We start from the raw sequence: 16,252 nt of genomic DNA, 5'->3' as shown, positions 1-16,252 counted from the left end.
AGTCACCTGCGACCCCTAACAGGAGTAACCAGTAGAAAAATGAATTAATTAATGAAAGCAAAACAGAATATTGTATGTGCTGGATATACACTGGTCTTCACTTATCAGTCTGGACTCTCTGAAGCCTGATCTCCAGCTTTCTGAGCCTGACTTTGGGTTCACATGATCCAGCCTCAGCAACTCTGTCTCCTTTAGTTTGTTCAGGACGATGGGCCTTCAGATGAGCAGGTTTTCGGAAATCTCTCTCACACTGGTCAGAACTGCAGCTTTGCTCCTTAGCGCGACTAATGTCTACAATTATTCGACCCAAATCTAAAAGCTTTCTCAGTGTGGACTCTCATGCACTTGAGCGTAAAAATGCCTTCTCACAAACATCACAGCTGAAAGGTTTATCTCCAGTGTGGACTCTCATGTGTCTTACTAAGTTGTTTGACTGGGAAAATGCCTTTTCACAAACATCACAGCTGTAAGGTTTCTTCCCAGTGTGGACTCTCATGTGTCTAACTAAGTAGTTTGACTGGGAAAAGGCCTTCTCACAAACATAACAGCTGTAAGGTTTCTCTCCAGTGTGGACTCTCATGTGTCTAACTAAGTAGTTTGACTGGGAAAAGGCCTTCTCACAAACATAACAGCTGTAAGGTTTCTCTCCAGTGTGGACTCTCATGTGTGATGTTAAGCTGATTGAGCCTGAAAATGACTTCTCACAAATATCACAGCTGAATGGCCTTTCACCAGAGTGGATTCTGGTGTGTATTTTGAGAGTACCTGCAGTAGTAAAACTGCTTCCACAAAGGTCACATTCATATGGTCTTTCTCCTGTGTGAGTTCTGTAGTGTCGTTTGAGTGCAGAAGGAACCAGCCATGTCTTTCCACACTGGTCACAGGTGAACCCCATTCTCCTGACGGACGTTGTAGATCTGCCACTTTATCATAGTTAAAAGAAAAAGGTAAGCCCCAGCCTGGCTTACCTTGTCTGAAAAAGGACTTTATTTCCGGTCAGATCAGACCTTTGCTGTACTGGTGTGATCCAAAGTATGAAGCTCAATGGAAAAGTATTGAGATGAATAAATTAAGGGTTCCTCTGCAGGCCTTACTGCAAATGACAGGCGGTTGAGTCATTTGGAAGAAGTGAAGAACTCTTGGGTGAAATCTGTGCTGACAACATTATACATACCCACATGAAGCCTGCGTAAATTCAGCCTGGAAGACCTAACTCCATCTATGTCCACTGCTATGCCAGGGCCGCCTGCCCCCCAGCGCGGAACTCCTCCAGGTTTCTACTTTTCCCAAGGTTTTTTTTTTGTAGTTTTTCCTGGCCGAGAAGGAGAGTCTAAGGACAGGGGACCCCGGGACATCGCCCTCGCACCTGCTCCCCATCCTCAATCAACGCTCCCAAGCTACTCCTCCCTATGGTACGGCGCACCTCCTATGCTCCCAATCATCGCACAGCTGGTCCAATTTGAACCTCCCCTGCTCCTCCTCTGCATCCCTCTCATCCTAATCATCCTCTCTACCTTCCCACCATATCTACCACCACCAGTCTCCAGGCCCTGGGGGGAGACATCTAATACAATTAGATTATGGAGTGCCCATGATCGCGATGTCTTCCGCCGGGGTCTGAGCGCCAAATAACCCACGTAATAAAGCTTGCTAAAACGGTCATTTCTGTGTTTGTCTGAGTCTTTCCAGCGTGAATTAACATCAATATTGGACGTTCGTAAAATGGAAGAAAACACTTTTGGACTCAATTTGAAAATTGATCAATTTGACAGACTTTGGACTAAATGGGAGGTTTTCTTTAGGTTTTCTATGCCATGATTTTCTCTTTTTTTTTTAATCATTTGTTGGATCTCTACTGATTATGATTTATGTCTGTTCTTTCTCTGGTCTTGCTTTTTGTTCACTGTTTAGAATATGTCAATACCAATACATTTGCATATGATTGTGTTCAGCTTGGACCTCTTCACAAATGCTCTATTAACATTCTCCAATTTTTTTTTTTTTAAAAGAAACTAACATTTTTTATTGAATTGAAAAATCACTATGACCACACCCGAAGGTGTATCAGCTTCAAACTGATGACATTTCACTGCACATGGGTTTAGTGTCTTGTTTTGAATGAAAACTGTTGGAAGAGATGCCAAAAGTACAACGAGGTGAACTTTTGTCAGCGCTGTGTTTGATCCAACATGGCCGACTTCCAATAGGATCTGGGGCGGAGTCATTGTATAATTTTTTACATGTCCTCATAGATTGAGCGTTATATCCAAGTCATGTTCCAATGTTCAGGTCCTCCAGCGGCATGTGTCCATTTGGTTAGCATGTGGCTAATTTACCAAGGATATATTGATGTAGCCATCGCTGCCTTGATGAATTTACCCATAATGCACCATGATCATTTTTGAAGATGAACAAGAGGATGGTTCTGTATTTCTTGACTTCAGAGGCAAGACAAGACAAGGCAAGGTCCCTAGGCTTTGGGAAACACCCTCATGTCATTTGATTCTTGACCTGCGCTTGCTCCAAAGAATATAATTCAGTGCTATTGGGCACCACCTTTGACGGTCAGGAGGGATGAAATAAAACTAAACCAAGAGGGCATGTCCGAAATCCTCGCTCCATCCAGAAAAACAGTGGCATCATTTAATCATAGTATCATTTGTAGTGGACTAAAATTACACTAAGCCAGGACTAAACAAGGTCTCAAACAAGTCTAAATCAGGACTAAATTTAAGACTATTGAAAATCTAAGCTCAGAAAACCCCAAAGCACATGAAAACCTAGAGTTGTACCTTTAATAAAGGCATAGTTGCAAAAACATTTACTTATAATATTAATCAGATTCAGAATCATAAAGGTTTATTGACATTGTCTATGAACAGGATTCAAAAACTAGGAACTTTTGCATTAAGGTGCAACATACAACAATGAATAAACAAGTTACAAGTCACATCTGTGGAGTGGCAACTCTGCTCACAGTAAGAATGCATGCTTTTCAAGGGATTTTATTGAGCAATGAAAACACATGCAACTGAATAAATGTAAGATAAATGTAATGCCATTTTGCAGAACATTACATGCAAAACAATAACATCTCCATGGAGACAAAAAGATGATGAATAAACTCTCCACCAGAAAACCTACACATTATACCTTTAAGATAAAAACTTGTTGAAGACCGAACTCGTCAGATTGCAAAAGCTAAGCAGGGATGGGTCTGGTTAGTCCATGGATGGGAGAGTGCACAGTTGTTGTGTCCTTACCCTAGCCTGTCTATGGTCCTTACACAAGACTCTTCACCCACTTCACCTCCAGTATCCAAGTATGCTGGTGAAGGTGTTTGTGAGAGTGAATGCAGGATAAACGGATGCAAATTATCCCATGACTACAATCCGGCATAAACATGCACTGTCCTAACTGTAGGGGAATGGAGATGGACATTCCACGGCCAGATAACAGAAAATCTCTCTTTGAACATTGGGGGTTTTTCGTTCTCCCTCTGTCCCTCACCGCAGGGGAGCCGCTGTGACTTGTGTGATAACAGATCTTCTTCTCCCCACAGTCTTACAGGAGGACGCCCCGATGAAAACTATGTTTTATGTGATTATGCCATGAATGTTTGTCCGAATCAACTCCGTACACCGCATGTTTCACCTTGTGTTACGTATTTTTCCACTGTTTAAGGTTTTATATTCCCAATGCTTTCACAGATGAAAGAAGATGTAAAATGTATCTACCTCAAGAAATAATGTGTACAAACTGCCCAAAAGTGTTTAACGTGTAAATGTTAAAACAGGGTTTAAATGTTTTGCCATTATTTACGTTACTCTAGCTTTATTTTCTCGACCAGGAAATGTTAAACGGGAAGTCTGCGCAGTAGCGCCCGCCCCTTTCGCTCCCAGCATGCCCTGCGGGCCAGGTATCAAAAGGACGCTCCAAGCTAGAAACGCTCTCTTGTTCTCTTCTCTTGCTCTTCTCTTCTCTCTTGGAAGCCGTCTCCACGGACGAGCCTTTCACTTTTCCTTTGTCTCAACAAAATCCGTCCGTCACGTGGTCGAAAAGGCCATGCCAGCCCTGGACTCTGAAACCACCTGAAACCACCTGGAACTACCTGGAACTACCTGGAACTACCTGGAACTACGCTTAAGCGCTAAACCGGACAGAGACTTTCTTTGCTACTTCGTTTCTCTTCCCTTTTGAAGTAATCTACGGCGTTTACGTGGATCAGCGCTACGTCCTCATCTGAGTAAAGGCCGCGTGAGGAGCTAACACGCCGCTAAAGCGTTCTACCGCTAAGGAACTCCCGGACATCGCCTCCGTTGCCGCCGCCGCTTCAAGGACGTCGCAGCACAGCTCCACGGCCAGCACACAGCTCCACGGCCGCCGCCCGCTTCACGAACCTTCGCCGCCACACCGCTCCACGCGACGCCTCGCTACGGACCTCGTCCGCGGACAAGGACCAGCCGGACCGAGTCTCTACAAAACCGTAAGCCGAGTTCAGAGTGCGGTCTTTGTGGCGTGATTTGGGTAGAGCTCAGCTGTTCCTCCTCCCTTTAGCTTCTCACTTTCCCTCTTTTTGATATAGATTAGCATAGACACGTTTGGTTATCAAAGGCAAAACCCTGGTTTAACATTATCTGCATGAAATCTGCTGTTAAATCTGATATAACATCACCTGTGATTTACCTGTGCGCATTTCTGCTCCGGTGTTTTGATTACCCTTTTGATAAATAAACTACACGAAAGAGTTATTGACTATTGTTTGTTTGATTAGACTATTTTAACGACCGTATCTTAGCTCTTTGGGTTTAACCCTGGTGCCCCGTCTTGTCTCGTTTCTGCTAAGAAATCTCCCTTTATCATAAACTGAATACATGTAGTTTGAGATCCTACATAACCTCTTATTATTATTGATAAAAGCATACTGTTTTAGTGCTGTATTACAATAAAACAAGAGATGTGCAGTTTTTACTCAACAAAAGCTAAAACCAGGACTTGAAGGTTGAATGGAAGATTTTTTGGGCCCAAATCTGAGTCTTATTTCCTCGTGGCGTGGACTGCCGATTAGTCCTGCCACGTATCAATCATAAAATGCACCTACCACTCACCTGCAGCCGCGTGCGGCTCATCCCAGGAGAGCAACACGTTTCGGCATGTCTAAGCACATTGATCTATCATAATATAGTTCCCTCAGTGTATGGGACAAAATTAAGACGGAGAAAGACAGTTCGAGCTGACTCAGAAGAGACAGAAATCTACGGGAGACGAGAGATGCGATAAGATCCATCGCGCTAATAAACAAGGGAGTGTCTACAGAGCCGCGGCGCACGTCCGAAACTGCTAGGCTATTTTGTTCCGCGGCTTAGGGCTAGGGTCAGGGTTAGGTTTAGGGTTAGCCATGAGGCTATGTGGCTGTGCCGCGGCTCCTGAAACTGCTGGGGTATTTGACCGCGCCGCAGCTCTGTAGCCACGGCCAATAAACAAAGGCACGTGTGTGTTGTATCAGTCCGCACGGGGGGAGTGCGCATGTGCACTTCCGTCAGAGTTTTCAAATTGCTGAAAAAGCGTCCATTACGCCTTTAACCTTGGACGAAAACACCCGATAAACTCTTTTTTAATTGACAAATTAAAATATAAATATAGTAAAACAGACTATTGTATGTGTTGGATCTACACTGGTCTTCACTTCTCAGTCTGGACTCTCTGAAGCCTGATCTCCAGCTTTCTGAGTGATCCAGCCTCAGCAACTCTCCTTTAGTTTGTTCAGGACAATGGGCCTTCAGATGAGCAGGTTTGCTGAAAGTTATTTCACACTGGTCAGAACTGCAGCTTTGCTCTTTAGAGCTGCAGATTTTAATAGGTTTACAACTATTCGACCCAAATCTAAAAGCCTTCTCAGTGTGGACTCTCATGCATGATACTAAGCGGCTTGAGCATGAAAATGCCTTCTCACAAACATAACAGCTGTAAGGTTTCTCTCCAGTGTGGATTCTCATGTGTGAAACTAAGTTGCTTAAGTGTGAAAATACCTTCTCACCAACATAACAGCTGTAAAGTTTCTATCCAGTGTGGACTCTCATGTGTGATACTAAGCTGGCTGATTGGGAAAATGCCTTCTTACAAACATCACAGCTCTAAGGTTTCTCTCCGGTGTGGACTTTCATGTGTGCTACTAAGTACCTTGAGCATGAAAATGCCTTCTCACAAACATCACAGCTGTAAGGTTTCTCTCCGGTGTGGACTCTCATGTGTGCTACTAAGTACCTTGAGCATGAAAATGCCTTCTCACAAACATCACAGCTGTAAGGTTTCTCTCCGCTGTGGACTCTCATGTGTGCTACTAAGTACTTTGAGCATGAAAATGCCTTCTCACAAACATCACAGCTGTAAGATTTTTCTCCAGTGTGGACTCTCATGTGTCTTACTAAGTGGCTTAACTGGGAAAATTTCTTCTCACAAACATCACAGCTGTAAGGTTTTTCTCCAGTGTGGACTCTCGTGTGTCTAACCAAGCTGCTTGAGTGTGAAAATGTCTTCTCACAAACATCACAGCTGTAAGGTTTCTCTCCAGTGTGGACTCTCATGTGTGATGTCAAGCTGCTTGAGCAGGAAAATGCCTTCTCACAAACATTACAGCTGAATGGCCTTTCACCAGAGTGGATTCTGGTGTGTCTTTTGAGATGACCTGCTGTAGAAAAACTGCTTCCACACAGGTCACACTCATATGGTCTTTCTCCTGTGTGAGTTCTGTAGTGTCGTTTGAGTGCAGAAGTATCGAGGAATGTCTTTCCACACTGGTCACAAGTGAACCCCATTCTCCTGAAGGACGTTGTAGATCTGCCATGAACGCAGGAAAAGGAGACGTTAAGTAATAATAACATTCAATAAAAAACTTTAATAGAGTTTGAAGACGCCGTGTTAAACTGTGAATTCCTTATCACTGTTGAGAGTGGTGTTGTTATGGAAAGAAGAAGTAATTTTTACAAGCTTCAGTGAGTTATGAAATAAAAAAAGACTGTTTCTATAAGGATGTGGAGAGTGTTACAGACTTTCAGCTCTGGCTTTGGGTGAGGACCGACAGCATCAAACCAGTCCGATCCAGAGCTCTGTCATTCAAACATGTTTACATTCAACATTATGTAAAAGGATTAAAGGTTTATTTTCCAGTTCTCCTAAAACCAAAAGATGATACAACATCACTGGAGTTTTTGTTTATAAGAGTTTTGTTTACAAGAGTTCTTCTATTAAGAGTGTTTTTTAAACTTCCTATAAGTTATCTGTCCTTTTCCTCTGTATCTACCAACGTTGTAACAATTAAATTTCCCCATGTGGGGACAATAAAGGAATATCTTATCTTGTACATGCAGTGAAACAATTAAATAAAAAGGTACATTCAAGAATTCATTCAAGAAAAAGCATTTCATAATACAAAAACATATACACACTGCCCTCATCCCATTATACATTGTTCAATATTGTATTGATCCCTTATTGCACTATTTAGCAGCATTGTCCCAACAAAGGTCAGCTTCTTTATGAGGAGTTCCTCTGCCAGAAGTGAGGAGGTAAAACACTGCCTTTGTAACTTTGCTGGACCTCGGTCAACTCACGGGTCAAGTGCGTGGCCTGATTGACCTTTATCCCATGATCTGTCACCTGTCTGGTGTACACCTGGAATAGAATGTGACGAGTCTTTGTTCTTGCCAGGTTTCTTATTCTTATTCTTAATTCTTAATTCTTAATTCTTAATTCTTATTCTTATTCTTGCATGGTCATTTTGCCACAACTCGGGCATTTTTGACACCCTGAACTTTGATGAATGTCACACATGGGGACATAGACGCGATCGGCTCGGCCCGAACTTGAATAAAATGGAGGTTGCGAGAACGCCCGTCGCAACAGTACCGACTAGTTCAAAAAAGAAAAAACGTGAAGCCCTTAATCTTTGGCCTCGGCACATGAAACTTGGAACAGTGATAGAGCTACCTTTGACCTCTGACCTTTGACGAGTAAAACGCACCTGGCAGCATTGCTCTATGATAAACAGGAAGTCAGCCATGTTGAATCAAAGTTGCGCTGCCACGTTTTATTTTTTTTTCAAAATCGTACTTGTCCTAGGTTTTTTGTCCGATCGAACTCAAAACAACACCTTTTGCATCTAAAGACATTGAAATTTAGTAAATTTTCAACAAAAAAAATTGATATTCCTTGATATTCGTAACACGCCCTCAAAAAAGGCAAAAGGGTCACGCCTAATGGAATTGATCTACGCAGCTCATATTTCACTCACTAATGCGTTTTTATGGACTGATTGGAAATAATTAATACCCATGTAACAAATTTACTCTATAGCGCCCCTTCCCATTGTGTAAAAAACTCAACATTGTCTGATTTGTTTGAAACTCGTTAGCTATCGGCTAACTTCCTGAAACAAACAGCTCACCGCTCAGTCTGGAGTGATGTCTGTAAGTCCACTGGTCCCTCCTGACCACAGTGATCAATGTCTGGACAAACAGGGTCTTTGAGGATGTCACAGAAGAGGAATCATCAGTTTTGAGACTTTTTACTTCGTATTGAAACGAGTGTGTTGGCGCAGTTTCAAAGTAGTGATGGGTCATTTAAAGCCGAAGGCTTCGAGGCTTGTACCTAGTAAAAGGGGGCGTGTCAGATGAAGCCCTGCTTCGAGGCTTGCGTCAGTTTGCTTCGGTTTGCTTAAAAACATGTGACCGACAAAAGCGAGGCTTCAATTTTGTTTCTGGTCACGTGACTGGTTCAGGAAACGTGTCACTTTCAATAAGCGTGCAATGTCTTGCGGTGCGTCATGGGTGTCGTGGGAGGGTCAGCACTAGATCATATAGGGAATTGGGAAGGAAGTCATCGGTCCGGAAGTTACAAATGGCGGCCCTCTGGCGGCCCAAATCACTTGCGGTTCACCATTTTGCTACACCTGGTGGCTTCAATATTTCAGATGTGTCGGAGCTTAATTAATCTCGAGTTTAACATTAATTTTTGCACAGTCTAGTTTGTTTTGGGATGAGTTAGCTAAACTTTTGCTAATACAAAGCCATGGCATAAACTAGTTTTAACCAGACGAAGTAAACCTAACTTCCCTCGTTCATTGTTGTAGGATATGCAGATGTCCTCCCCCTGTTGCCATGGTGACAAGAATGCGGGCTAGGTGTTATCTACTGCCCGTGTGGAGTTTTACGGCCCCCAAAAGAAAGAGGATGTGATAACGACAACAGAGACGCTCTGAACTTTGAAAATAACTTTTCATCAAATGACTCCTTTTGGATTACAGAGAGTAACGATCTCTCCAAGACAAACGCTAAAACGCTGAAAGACTATGCGGTTTTAGTGGTTTTAACAGACAATCATCAGATTGCAAAAATGTGTCCACCAGATGACTTTACATGTACATATTGTGATATCGTGTTTAACATGTCATTTTAACTGTTTCATAACTTGTTTTGTGGACAATTTTACCTTTTGTGTAACTCTTGTGGCCTAAAGCCAGATCTCGTCTCCTTATCAGCTCTGACCCCAGCGTGCATGCTGATTGGCTGAAGCCACAGCGCCAAAACCCCCGCGGGGTAAGACAAAAGGAAAGAGCAGGGAGTTACAGACCTGTACCATCCGAGCTCCAGAGCGAGTTCCATCCGAGTTTCTTTCGAAGCCCGACCCTCCATCCAGGGTCCCACCAGCAAGGTCCATGAGGCCTTGGGAGCAGGCCTCGGGCCTAGTTAGCGTGAGCGATGCTACGCTACGGGACAAAGACTTTTCCAAGAGAAGCTAATGTTCCCTCCTGGAACTAAGAAACCTGTGCCCGTTTTTTTAAAACGTGATTGATGCTGCATCACGCAAAATCAAGCAAGGACCTTTGCAACTTTTCAAGTCCACAGCCTTTTAGATCAGCCACATCGGTGGAGCAGCACAACGGCCTTTTCATTCGGGAACGCCTCAGAGCCAAGGAGAACGCCTCAGAGCCAAGGAGAATGCCTCAGAGCCAAGGAGAACGCCTCAGAGCCAAGGAGAACGCAGATCGCAGAACCGATCCAGTCCTTCTTTGGCCAGACAACGTCAGAGCCGAGCTCCAGAGCAGGCCCTTGGACTCCACGCAGGCCCTTGGACCCCAAGCAGGCCCTTGGACTCCACGCAGGCCCTTGGACCCCAAGCAGGCCCGTCTCCTCAGGATCACAGCTTCTGGTTCCGTTCGTATGAATGCACTTCACAGGCTGAATTTCATCTTAGAATTAACTCTAACACACACCTAGATAGATCTAGAACCATCATGTCTAGTGTTTTCCATCTGTTCTCGACTCATTTGCATATTCCTAATTCATATTTATCTGTTCAATTATTTGGTCATTAAATCTTCATAACCCACATTTGGTTAAGTGCTCCTTCATTTCCAGAAAAGGGGTCAATGTCACGGTTACGTTCTCAAACCTTTAGTTCAACAAGCAAATTAATTTCTAATTAATTAATTAATCTAGATATCTGATTATAGAGTTGTTAAATTGTCGATTATCCGGCTGGTGCCCCATTCTTCTCTTAAAAATATGATTCAAACTTACCCACACTTAGGCAGTGTGTCATGTTTGAATTCTTGAACAATTCTTTAATCAATATCAAACCTGAATGCCCCCCCCTTCACAAGTGGGTGGACATTCATAACCTTACAGTACTTGTACTAGTATGTTACCCTACATTGTCATTATTCAACTTGTAAAAATAATGTCTGGATCAGATGAACAGGTGAGCAAACATTTTACGTTTAAAGGGTTAAGGTTAGGGTTTAGGGTAAAGGTTAGGGTTTAGGGTTTAGGGTTAAGGGTTAAGGGTAGGGTTTAGGGTTAGGGTTTAGGGCAGGGGTGTCCAAACTTTTTTCACCCAGGGTCGCATTTAGAAACTTATACGGAGCAAAGGGCCACAAAAAACCTCAAAATGTTGCATTTTTGCATTTGTCATAGTTTTGATACCTCCACACCTTCAATAAGACTTGGAACATTAATATGAGGTTGCTATAACATCAAAATGCTTCAATCTCTCCAAATTTACAGTAAAAAATACTACTTTTTGTTGTTTGGACCAACTTGCCAGGAAGCCGGAGGGCCGACAAAAATTGGTCTGAGGGCCGCATTTGGCCCCCGGGCCTTAGTTTGGACATGCCTGGTTTAGGGTTTAGGGTTTAGGGTTAAGGGTTAAGGGTTAAGGGTTAAGGGTAGGGTTTAGGGTTAAGGTTAGGGTTAAGGGTTAAAGTTAGGGTTAGAGTTAAGGATAGGGTTTAGGGTTAAGGTTAGGGTTAGGGTTAATGTTAGGGTCAGGGGTTAGGGTTTAGGGTTAAACCCAGACACATGAGAGAAAATTATTCCCTTTGCTGTAACAGCGCGGTCTCGGTCGCCGCCATGTTGTCGCCGCCATCTTGGATTTTATAACTTCCGTCCATGCTTCCTTCCTGATTCCCTATATGATCTAGTGCTAACCGTCGTGGGTGTCATGGAATTAGACATACACCGATGCTATTCCGTAACACATTGAGAACACAATTCAACCTAGAACATGAAACGACACAGAAACATCAGACATTTGTGTGGCATGCATGGGAGAAAACGCGGGGACTGTGTCAGCCAGGCCGTTGTAAGGAGCCTGGCTGACCCTCCTGCGTCTCACCCCCGCGTCTCACACCGTTTTTTCCCATGCTGGTTGGTTTTATTAGATATTCTGGAATAGGCGGGTCACATTTCTCATTGGTCAGCTTCACATCAAGGCACTTGGTATTTTTCCGTAGAGATAAAGCCTGCAAGGGGGGTGCAACTCCCCCCCCGGGGCAACATTCTTTGGCCCATCTTTATGACCCCTTCACAAATGCAGTTTGTCACACAGCCGTTCTTCTCTTAGACTAATGATGCAGATAAAATATCACTATTATGCAGATAAAATACATCACAGAAATATAATCATATATTCACATTTTATCACAGTGGGACAGTCAGTGTCAGATAGTGGTTGAGTTAGAATGACAGTTCAGTTTAGTATTTCAGGTTTATTACTCAGGTTTGTATTTCAGAAGCACAGGAAGCTGCTGATTATATCTAATAGCACAAGCACTTAGCAAGTATTTGAACAGTAATAATATTCCTAATGCTTCTTTACATTACAAATGTTCATTAGATGATTCAAATAGGAAATACTTGGCCTTAATAAGTTTATATCTGAAAGGCACATTATAGAAGAAATGTTTATTAAGGTGATTATTACAGATCCTACCGTGGGATCTATTCCAGACTTTCCCCATTTCCATCTCCAACTGGCTGTTTGATGAGTGGAATAAAACAATCTCAAGATTTGTATGGCAAGGAAAAAAACTGCATCTGATTCAAAACTTTTGAATTATCAAAAGAAAAAGGAGGCTGGGGCTTACCTTGTCTGAAAAATGACTTTCCGCTCAGATCAGACCTTTGCTGTACTGGTGTAATCCATAGTATGAAGCACAATGAAAAAATATGGAGATTAATGTTGTGCCGGGGGTTCCTGTGCAGGCCTTACTGCAGATGACAGGCGGTTGAGTCATTTGGAAAATATGAGTGAGCGTTATATTTTTACTGCTTTACTTATTCTTTAGGCTTTATTCCTTAGGCTTTATTCCTTAGGCTTTATTCTTTTGGCTTTATTCTTTATTCTTTAGACTTTATTCTTTAGACTTTATTCTTAAGACTTTATTCTTTAGACTTTATTCTTTAGACTTTATTCTTAAGACTTTATTCTTTAGACTTTATTCGTTAGACTTTATTCTTTAGACTTTATTCTTTCTGCCACAACTCAGGTATTTTTGACCCCCTGAACATCGATGAAAAGTCCCGGGTCACAGAGGCTCTTTCTCCCTGCTCAGGTCTGCGTTCAGCACGATCTTGCATTTTGTCAGGACAAACAACAAATTGAATCGTAAACTACGCAATCATCAACTGTGAATTACTGAGCGTCGTTTGGTATGCCGCAAAACGCAGCAGAAAACATGGAGGCGTGGGAAGGTGGTCGCGTGGGAAGGCGAGAGCCATCATCGCCGCTTTAATTTTACTTTAATTTTCAGTTCATGCCTTGAGCTCTCATCCTCCTCTTCATCTTGGCTGCTGAGCTTATTGACTGCATAACGATCACATATCTACCCTGTTGCTGCAGGTGGGACAGTGCAGTGTGGGGAGCTACTGTTACTGCGTCTTCTGTAGTTTGATGGATTAAAATCACATTCAGATTGTTTCAACCTCCACAATGCCAACTTTGAAACTGACAGCTAATGTCTTCAGCCTAATTTGAACTCATTTCAGGGCACCAGCAGAACATTTGGTCCCATCAGAAATCAGGACTGTTGTTTTCCGTAAATGCTCATATTTTTTAAGATGAAAAACTCAGTAAAGAGTCCAAAAAGTAGACAAAAAGACTAATGCATAATAGATAGTTTAATAGTTTGGTTTATTGTTGGATTGAAGAGTGTCATACTTACAGATAATGCAGCAGGAGCAGGTTAAATGCAGAAGTGACAGCAGAAAGTCTTTGAACAGCTTTGACCAAAGAACAGAGTCTGAAGGTTCACTCCCTCTAACGTTTTGGCTCGTTCCTGTCCCAAAAGAGGATAAAAGTTCATCCATCCATTTTCTACCGCTTGTTCCCTTTCGGGGTCGCGGGTGACTTCGGGCCTTAGGCGGGGTACACCCTGGACAGTGGCCAACTTGTCACAGGGCCAACACAGAGACACAGACATTACAGACAGTTCACGCTCACATTCATTCACTAGGGCCAATTTAGAGTCACCAATTTTTACCTAACACATGCCTGTCTTTGGACAGTAGGAGGAAGCCGGAGAACCCGGAGAGAACCCACGGTAACACGGGGAGAACATGCAGACTCCACCCAGAGAGATCATGTGATGTTGGTCTGGTCCGGGAATCGAACCCACGATCTCCTTCTTGGGAGGCAAGAGCGCTAACCGCATTTGCCACCGTGCACCTTAATAGGATAAAAGTTAACACAGTTAATTTTGTCATTTGAATTCCCGCACATCATGTATATTTTCAAATGATATGCTGGAATCATGCGCTGTGTTTATGATCATAGACATTCATATCCATGTGTTTCAGTCATGTGACTTATTTGTTGTCACATGTTGAAGACGTTACATGCTGTTTCCTCTCCGCTGTTAGATAGTCATGAAAAATAGATCATAAAAATATTACAAAAGGTCTCCCATTGGCCCGATGTTAATCGATTTTTTCTATATATTTTCAAGAGGTCTTCACTCTAAATTAGAGCTCACCAAGTCCTACTTTCAAGCTTACCCAATTTTTCAGGCCCAGGATACAATTTTAATAAGTCCCTCGCCGAGACGATTCTTGTCTTTCAGCTTGGGACTAATAATAATGGTTCTCAGCCAGTGTTTCAGATGCAACCACCAAACAGCACCCACCAACAAAGTTGTCGGTTTGGCAGAATGCCGGTGCTCACAAAGCCCACTAAAGACGAGATACACTCGCTGCCTCGACAAGAGTTATGGGGCTCAGCAAACCAACAAAGGTTTGATAGAGGAACAAGTAGTTATTCCACATCGACTCGACAAACCTGCGTGCAAGAGGAAGAAAAATGGACTGAGCTCTCTGTGTCACGTGAGGGAGGTCTCAGGTGACTTTGGGCGTTTCCCAAAGCTCAGGCTCTTTGCCTTGGTCTGATCTGGGCGTGGTTAGGCATCCACGTCACCCAAGTCATGTTCCAATGTTCAGGTCCTCCAGAGGCATGTGTCCTCCATTTGGTTTGCATGTGGGTAATTTAAGATAATCCTTTGTTGTCCACACATGGGGAAATGTCATTGTTGCAACGCAGGTAGATACAGAGGTAGATACAGAGGAAAAGAACAGATAACTTATAGGAAGTTTGAAAAACACTCTCAATAGAAGATCTCTTATAAACAAAAACTCCTATAGAAAAAACCTCCCATTTCCCAAAAAGGGATGGAGGGGAAAAATAATAAAGATAAAATAAATACCATTGCATGTGATCACGACAGTAATTGCACATGAATTGCACAGTAATTGCACATGGATCACGACAGTAATTGCACATGAATATGTCAGTATTGCAAGTGTTCAGGACTAACAGTGTTTGTTATAAAGTCTGACAGCAGCAGGAAGGAAAGACCTGCAAAACCTCTCCTTCACACAGCGAGGGTGGATCAGTCTCTCACTGAAGCTGCTCTCCAGAGCGGACAGAGTGTCCTGCAGGGGGCGACACTCATGGTCCAGCATAGATGTGAATCTAGCCAGGACCCTTCTGTCCCCCACCTCCTGCACCGAGTCCAGAGCGCAGCCCAGGACGGAGCTGGACTTCTTGATGACTTTGTCCAGCTTCTTCCTCTCCCTCTCTGTGATGCTGCTGCTCCAGCAGGCCACACCTACAGGAGCTGATGCCACCACAGAGTCGTAGAAGGTCTTCAGGAGTGGCCCTGTCACTCCAAAAGACCTGAGTCTCCTCAGGAGGTAGAGCCGACTCTGGCTCTTCCTGTACAGTGCGTCTGTGTTATGAGTCCAGTCCAGTTTGTGGTTCAGATGAACACCCAGGTACTTGTATGAGTCACTCTCTCAATGTCCCTTACAAAGGATACATTGATGTAGCAATCGCTGCCTTGGTGAATTTACCCATAATGCACCATAATCATTTTTGAAGATGAACACTTACAGGATGGTTCTGTATTTCTTTTGAATCAACAATAAATTAAATAATTTCCTCTCCTCAGAAAGACCCCAACACTGCATTATACACCCCCAGGAATAAGATAAGATAGATAAGATATTCCTTTATTGTCCCACATGGGGAAATTTCATTGGTGCAACGCAGGTAGATACAGAGATAGATACAGAAGAACAGATCACTTATAGGAAGTCTGAAAAACACTTTCAGTAGAAGATCTCCTATAAATAAATAAAAACTCCCATAGACAAATAAATAAATAAATACATAAATACCATTGCATGTGATCACGACAGCAATTGCACATGAATATGTGTCACACATAGATTGCACATGAATTTCACATATGTGACCTCCTCAGAATATATGTGACCATCACGTCCCCATGTGTATGCATTTTCATTTGTTCTTGTGACTGTGGCACTGCTGCTCGTTCCCTTTGAAGCCTGTTCCATCAACCGTTTATTTCAGATGAGGCAGGACACTTGCCTTGGATCGGAAGGAACTGACTTCAGAG

At 43.0% G+C, this 16,252-nt stretch overlaps 1 pseudogene; it reads right to left on the bottom strand.

Moving 5' to 3' along the window:
* The window catches only part of LOC140346856 (uncharacterized), a 31,908-nt pseudogene that overhangs the window by 9,245 nt on the left and 6,411 nt on the right, over positions 1-16,252 (bottom strand).

This window comes from Eucyclogobius newberryi, unplaced genomic scaffold (assembly GCF_026437365.1).
Source record: "Eucyclogobius newberryi isolate DKJ021-1_F unplaced genomic scaffold, fEucNew1.0.hap1 SCAF_6, whole genome shotgun sequence".
Taxonomy (NCBI): Eukaryota; Metazoa; Chordata; class Actinopteri; order Gobiiformes; family Gobiidae; genus Eucyclogobius; species Eucyclogobius newberryi.
The sequence above is the reverse complement of the archived record's forward strand: the minus strand, read 5'-3'. Positions and strand labels throughout refer to the sequence as shown.